Raw genomic sequence first — 7939 nt, 5'->3', positions numbered from 1 at the left:
ACCCTGGGCTGCACCCCTTTAGCCGCTAGCGTCTGGGTCATAAATAACTTCCTCCCCCTTGTCACTGCCCCCCCGCAGACGAAGCCGCCTCGCTCGGGATGTTTGCCGTGTCGCTACACTTGTCAACACGTGCAGGGGTGACACTCGCAATGCTAAGTGCTAACTGCTAATAGTTCACAAGGTTAACATCATAGCATCGTTGTCAAGTCGTGCTTGAGCTTTTTTTCCTGAAAAACATTTTTAGCAAGCACATTGCTATTGTTGTGTTAGCCTACTAGCGTAATTGCCCATGTCCCTTTTTTAAATTGCTGTCACAATATGAATGAAAAAAACAAAACAAAAAAAGTGCTTTACGTTTTTTTTTGTGTTTTCCGAGCTAGGCAACTGTGCCGTGAGGCAAAAAAAAAAAAAAAAAAAAAAACAATATTACAAGAAAAAAGTGGAGTTTTATCCTTTTGTATAATTGTTTTGAGACACATCTTTTCAAGAATCTGATGAGAATTTTTGTTGTAATTTTCTGCGAACAATTTCGAGCAAAAAAAAAAAAAAAAGTCTCAACTTTTAAAGACATTCTTTTGGGACCAAAAAAAAAAAAAAAAAAAGTCAAAGTCTGAACGAAGTTATGTTCATTTTCGATGGGCACGCGCTGCCGCCTGTCAAACGTTTTATAGCTCGAAGCAAAACGGAAACAACGATGACGACGCACCGGGCCAAGCTGGGAGCCATTGTTAACCCCGGCTTCCTGTTTTGGTCCTACACTGAAACGCTGACTTCCAAGCGCTTTATTCTTCTCCCTCCAAGTACAAACTACACCGTGTTCCCCATTGTGATCATGACTGGACTCCATGGCAACTGTTTCCAGGCATGTTCCAAAGCTGTGCAAGGGTATAAAATCAGCACTTTTTTTATAATGTACAAGAGAATGATCATAGAGCGAAACAAGACTGCTTTTCATGCTCAAATAGTGACGTGCAGTTTCACCATGACGACAAAGCCACAATTTGCCTAACCTCAGCGATGCTAATGACTTCTTGACCCAAAGCAGCATGTCATTGGAACAACTAAGTGACTCTTGTTATTCTTCCTGGAGATAACAAAGCCAGGACCTGTTGACTGCGAGGCAAATCAGCGAGCCCCTAGTACATCGTGCTGCAGTTACACTCGAGTCAAGCTTTTCACTGAATTCATAGGGCACATCCAAATACATTGTTCTTATCACAAACTTCATGAAGGAAGGCCGAACCTGAGATTTCAAAACACTTGTGTCTCAAATCATTCATCCTCATTGAAATGAATGGAAATGCCGTCAATGTGTTCCACCTCTCCCCAAAAAAGGGGGAAAAAAAACCCTAGCATATTTTTAACCAATGGAAAAAGCATGTGATGGTGAAACTGAACAAGATGATCACAACTAAAACTTGCACTTTTGGCAGAGGATAAAGAATCCTGTGGGTATTTCTTTTTTTAAACACGTATTTCAACACAAGCATTTGTGTTCAAATATGCAATTTGCAATACAGGGGTATGAAAGGCTATCCAAAATATAGTCAGGAAGCACCGAGGAATTCTTGTTGGAGAACAATAGGGCTAATGGTACAAAGAGGTAGCAACAGGCCAAGTGGAATTTACAGTTTCCTGTCAAAAGAAAAAAAAAAGCGAGCACAACAGTTGAGGACAGGAAGCTGGACTTTGTGCTACTGGGATTTCAACAAGTCCAGTAAGTGCAGTGTGTGTCTTTTTTTGATTGTCTTATTTTGCTACGCTTATTTTTCTTTTATGTTACAGATCGACGCGAGGGACCCGATTGTGGGAATATAGAAAAACAATGCAAAACTCGCTGTTGCCAAACAAGCCACTGAGTGGTTGTGCAGGTCTGATCCGCAGCCCCCCCCACCCCCACCCCCCGTCCCAGTGGTAAAGCGAGACGAGGACGCGTGGCTCGGCTTGGAGTAACGGGCGACTTAACGGCGGCTAATTGAGTGGCGCGAGTGTGATGCAAGAGGATCAGCGTGGATCACTCGGCCTTAAGCCCCCCCTGCGCCGCCGGCACTTCTTCTGGCATCATTAGCAAAGAGATAGGCGCCGACTTCTGAGTAATTCATATTTGCTGAGGAAATATCCTATCATCATCATCACCATCACGTCCCTCACTGATTCCTGAGCAATCAAAGTGACCTCTAAACAGACTAATTACCAAATGATGACTCACAATTGCAATGTTACCATGTGATCCGACCTCGCCTGGCAGTTATGAAATTTGCAAACGCTCTATTGTTCATCGACGAACTCCCGGAAATAGCAAAATGGCAGACTTCCTGTTTCTTTTCCAGCATGGGTTCTTGAGACTTATTTGTGGGACTATTCATGATAGAAACATATACCAAATTTTATATGGTTGCATGACATCGGCATCGGGGACTGAATTTTTTTTCGAAGGACCAATGGAAATGTCCCAAATGAGCCCAAAATGTCTAATTTGAATCGCACCAAAATGGCAGATCAAGGATGGCTTCTTGAGACTTTTTGGTGGGTCTACTCATGACAGACATGCACACCAAATTTCATGTTGCTAAGTGAAACTGGCTCAAAGATCTGAATTTTGTCCAAGCATCCCGGCGCTTCGGAACGTCTGCGCTCTCAAGTCATCTGCATTTTTTTTTCGCAACCGTGAAAATAAAGCCTGTCTCCAGAGAGCGAGCGAGCGTCCACTTACTGTCGCGAGACAAGCGAGACAAAACCAAGGTCGATTGAAAAGCGGCGGCCTGTTTATGAGCATCGCGGTGAAATGTCGAGCGCGAGGACCCTGCGGCTTGAGGGACGCCACAAAGGATGCGGGTGTCTCGGGGGTGTGCGTGTGTGGGCAACGTCCGTCCAAAAACATGAGGGGCGAGATCTATTATGAGCGAAAGATGCCCTGCAGAAGGTGGGAAAGAAGTCCAAGAGCAGGTTTTTTTCTCTTTTTTTTTTTTTTTAAAGCTGCTCCTGTTTGACAACATCATGATCACACACGCCACGTTAATTTCCAACTACACACCGCTTCATTAGGTACACTTGCACAATCCAATACAAGAGCCCATTCCAGAAGAGAAGATTCCACTTTAACAACAATGAAGAAAAGCTCTGCAGTCAATGACCCTGAGGTACCCCACAGGTAGCAAAAACAACATTAGGTACAGCTGGACCACCTTCCTGTGTATGAGCTAAAAGTCCCAAACTTAAACCTCATGAGCGAATGACATCTCGCCACGTATGTCCCCCCCGCAACGTCTCCGAGGCTGACATCTGTCGTCTTCAGCGTTGAGCATCCCCGTACCCACCCTGCCCTCTGCGCGCCTGGGATGACGGCGCTGTCGCCATGGTGACGCAGCGTCAGCACTGCAACGGAGAGTCAACCGTACCGAGATTAACACCCGGCATCGTTTTTCCAGCCGACTGGATGGACCCGAACAGCTTTTTCATCGACATTAATGAAGATGATTTCACACCTGCCAAAATAATAATGAACCACAAATGCTATCAAACTGGGAGTCCAAATTAAGAATGACAAATTCCCAGCAATCTCAAATGCGGCATGACTAATTAAAAGCTATTGATTACCTGGCAATGAAATGTCTTTTTACCCATAAATGTGGCCCGGATACTATGATTGCGCATTTTCTCAAAGTAGCTGAGGTGCTACTTGTGTAACCAAAAAAAAAAAAAAAAACCCCACGAAATCTAAAAATAACACAAAATCTGTAGAATAAAGGGTTGACAATGAAGAGTAGGAGTCTAAAATTGAGAAATAAAAAAAAAAAAAAACCCGAAGCATTAACTGACATCTTTTCCCACTGACGAGCGATGATGAGCAGCAGCTACGTGGTGTGAAGTGTCAAATCTGCCCGACAGAGAGACAGTTGAATCGTATAATTTTAAAAAATGATGCAGAAAAGGGTGTTATTGAAGAGTGGGTGCAAATGATGACATCATTTATGACGAAGCCATGGAGATAGCCTGCATCCAGCTCGACGACGACATCGACGGGACTTCCGTCCATCCCGTGCGGAGGTGGTCCTCAATCACAAAGCATATGGCGGCACTTTAATCTGCAGCTTCGCTCGCGTGAAGCTGGCGCCGAGACAACGTTTGATTTGAACACTTTGGGAATCCATCAAAGCTCTAACTACAATCATCCACATGGATCAAGTTGCCAAGGAAACAAGAGAGGGTCTCTCTTTTTTTTTTTTTTGTGGGGGGGCGGGGATGGAATACACCCCCCTCACCTCCTGAGCCATTGTAGGTTGACGCTAATCCTCATACTAGGTGAGGCTGCAGTCATGAAGTGGACGCCTGCTCTCTCACCTCATCACCTCATAGTCGGGAGTAACAGGCAACCCCCACCCCGACCCACACATACGCAGTCAGAAGAGGACTCGTTCACCTCCCGCCAGCAGGTCTTCTTATAATCCCATTAGAGGCGCTCATGTGTGCCGCTTTAAGAAGAGGCAGAAGCCGGGGCCACCGTGTTCTGGCGATGGCCACACGGAGGATGACGCCTCACATGGACCACCGCGAACACTCGTTCGGTGCTTCCTGCAAGCGCAGGGTGAGGAGTGCAAGGCCGTGCGCCAACTACACGCTAATGTTGACTTAGAGAAAAGATCACCCCAAATCTAAACACCCACTCTTCATTAGGGGTAGGTTTTAAACTACTACGCCTAAGAAATCTCAGAGAGTATGCTAATGTTAGCATGTCAAGAGAAAAGCTGTTGCACTGTCAGGCTTAATTTTCCCATTTCCAATGTTAACTTGGAAATGTGGCGCTGTTTGCCTGGTAGGGACAACGTGTCCATATTTGGACTTCCTGTTGGTGGAGTGCTTAAAAGTTCGTGTGGGGTGACGGAGGGGGGCCCCTAATCCCGACGTGTACAAGGAATCGTTTACTGTACTCAAATGCTCTCTGGAGCAAAAAAAAAATAAAAATCTTACACAACAGATCAACCAAATGTGTCCTTCCCCACCGATGGCACCCGGGGGTGCGCGTCAGCGGGTGGGGGCGCACATCGGAGTGGCACGGCTGCAGCCCAGGAATGCCAGGAATTCCCCAGTGGTAATCACGTCGCCCTCATGCTCAGACGGTCACCCTCGCTCTTATCTCCAGGTGCACCCACCTAACACCCCCCCCCCCCCCCCCACACACATGTGTAATCTTTCGAATGGCAAGTTAGTCATTACCGGCGCACTTCCTGGACTGTTCCTGTCGGTATTTGCTGACGACTCGAGTCATGGAATTGTGTATAACCGACAGCTGTTCACGGTTGGAGCACTTGGGCCAAGTGGTACAGGAACCAACCACATCCAGCAGACAAAAAAAAAGTCAATCATTTAGGTGGAGTGAATACGCCCAGGTTAGAAAAGGAACACGAGTGACATTCTCCACAAACGACTGGACAAAGGGTTGAGGTGAAAGCGTTCCCCGAGAGACATTTGGAAAGCGTTTGAGTGTTTGTGCTCAAAGCACGGAAAAGAAATGCCACGGGCGGGCTTTGCCCCCTGCGAGATCCTGCTTGGATCCTGCTCAGCCTTTGCTGTTTTTGTCATCCGGGAGAACGGCGCAAAGTCCACGGCGAGCGCTGCCACGGGGGCTGCATTCCACCTCACCGTGTACCACTCTCTACCAGCCAATGGGGGGCTAAGATGCCGATTAAAACCTTTTGCAGGCACATTCCCTAATACTTTCCCATCGGCGCCCCCCCCCACCCCCATCCACCGTTTCCTATGAGAGGTTTGTCCAGGCGGGATTGGACAGCTGATAGTTTCCGGGCGTTTTGCAGACTTTTCCGGACTGCTGATAAAGAGCCGAGCAACGCCGTCAGTTTTTGCCGTGGTATCGTTTCAGATACTTTGTACAAGTTTAATACTGAAGCAACAATTGTGTGGTCGCGACAACAGAGGCCCTTACGAATGGAAGCGTGGCAAAAAGTGTCAAGCTACGGGTGCTTCGCTTTGATAATGAAAACAAACGACTGCAAAAAGAAATACATGTCCTCGTTAGCTGTGTCCACTTTGTTGGTCAGCTGCCTAATACCCATCCCAGCGTGGCAACTCGCCCCGAGGACGATGTCCGCTCCAGATGTCATTGCCCTCATTGACCCCCCTTGCACACACGGCACAACTGGTGGTGGGGGTGCAGGGATTGTCCAGCAGAACAAAGGAGGCTGGAGGTGAGGGTGTGCTGGGGGGAGCCGAGCAAACATTCCGGCCACAACGGCGTGGTCTGGCCGGCAGGTTGAATCGAGACTTGATCACGACAACAAATCACTATTTGGCAGGCATTCTGCGTTTGAGAATGGTAAGGCGGCGTTCCTCCTATTTATCAACTTTTTTCGTCCGACTCCTTCCGCACTTGGGAGGATAAGCCTTCCCCAAGATTGACGGCTTTGCCGCGCTTGAAAAACTTTTGCTGGAGGGGCAAGTACGCGAGGGAGCCCAAAGAGTGAACTAAAAATGAATGTTTGATGCCACGTTCAGAGCTAACAACATCTAAGCACAACTCAAGTTCTACCTGTTCAACTTTTGAGCCCCCCACCCTACCCCTTGCTACAACAAAGAACAACAAAAATAACTCAATTAATATAGGAATATCGAGAAATACATTGAATAAATACATAAAAACGCCAAATAGATGAATCCACAGGTGGAGAAATATGAGTATGCAGCGCTCCGCTGTACAGTATATCAAATCAATTTTCTCCATTGAGATGAGACCCAAAGGCGTACCCAAAAGTCAGCTGGGATCTACTCCAGCTCACCTGGGACCTTGATGAAATTCAGCGCTTTAGATTGTGGCGGGATGGTTGGATAGCAGCAGCAGATTTTCTCATTAATAATAGAAAATCCGAAGCAAGGCGTCAAAGCAATGTACATGTCATTGGGAAAAGATCCAAATTTCATTTCACCGCTCCAAAAACGATGTCTTTGTTCACCTATTTATGGTAGCTACATGTCGTGACAAGCAGTACAGTTCAACGTTCTTTCCATTAGATGGAAGAATGATGAGCCAGCCTCTGCATCCACTTTTTTTCAACAATATTGTTTGGTGCGGTGCCACAATTTGTGTTTTTATATAAAATATGTGCCTTGGCTCAATAAAGGGTGCGAGCACTGTCCTCGGAGGACTAGAAACTGAAAGGCCCCCCTGGTAGGACCTAGTGTCGAACCACAAATATTCCTACAGTGTAGCAGAATTCACACTAGTAGTACAGTATACGACACCACTACGCCTGCACTGATCGCATGGTATATTTTCCAGTCATAGTCTTCCCCCCCACCCTCAATTTTGTCTATTACCTTCGTCTTCACGTCTGGTCGAGGTGAACGGCCGCCCGGTACGGGTCCATAGAAAAAGTGCATTCAGCTAACTTATTTACTTTAACGTCAAAACAGGCATGAATGACAGTCTGGCGAATGTGTCCCAGCTGATGCAGTCGCGTGATATCGCGCTCGCAAATCGATACATGTGATCGATACGCGCGGCAATAAATTAAACAGCATTCCACTCACCTATGACAGCGTGATAGCGTCGGCGTATCCGAGCCCGACTGCGAGGCGCACTAGCGGGCGGCGGGTCACACTTCACCGCGTCGAGGCGCACATGGTCCGCCCCGGGTGGCTAGCAAAGTCTTGTCCCCGCTCCGGCCGGCTGGTGGGGGAGAATAAGCGCCGTTCGGTGTCCACACTCCAAGGCGGTGCCAGCTGACTGAGGAGCCCCGCTCCGGTGGGACCCCCTTCCTTCCCCCCCGGTGGCGTAACTCAGCTCCCCGCCTGTGACGCAGCTCTCTCCGCCTCCCGACCGGGCCGTCCGTCAGTCGCGGTTTGGTCGCGCCGGTGCCACCCAGCGAGTGTGAGGGAGGACCTAGAGGCGTGTAGACGGGGAGGGAATGTTAATGAGGGACATTGA

The 7939-nt window shown here is 47.7% G+C and overlaps 1 protein-coding gene across 1 annotated transcript in view; it reads right to left on the bottom strand.

Annotated features, from left to right (window-relative positions):
- tmem108 (transmembrane protein 108) overlaps nucleotides 1-7874 on the bottom strand; it is a 14455-nt gene extending 6581 nt beyond the window's left edge. Inside the window, exon 1 of the mRNA XM_019875043.1 lies at nucleotides 7543-7874. The gene's annotated coding sequence lies outside the window, so the exon portion shown is untranslated. The remainder of the gene's footprint in view (nucleotides 1-7542) is intronic.
- Between the last annotated feature and the right edge of the window lie 65 nt (nucleotides 7875-7939).

Source organism: Hippocampus comes, unplaced genomic scaffold, assembly GCF_001891065.2.
Source record: "Hippocampus comes isolate QL1 unplaced genomic scaffold, H_comes_QL1_v1.1 scaffold25, whole genome shotgun sequence".
NCBI classification, from domain to species: domain Eukaryota; kingdom Metazoa; phylum Chordata; class Actinopteri; order Syngnathiformes; family Syngnathidae; genus Hippocampus; species Hippocampus comes.
Note: the sequence above shows the minus strand (reverse complement) of the source record. Positions and strands in the feature narration are given on the sequence as shown.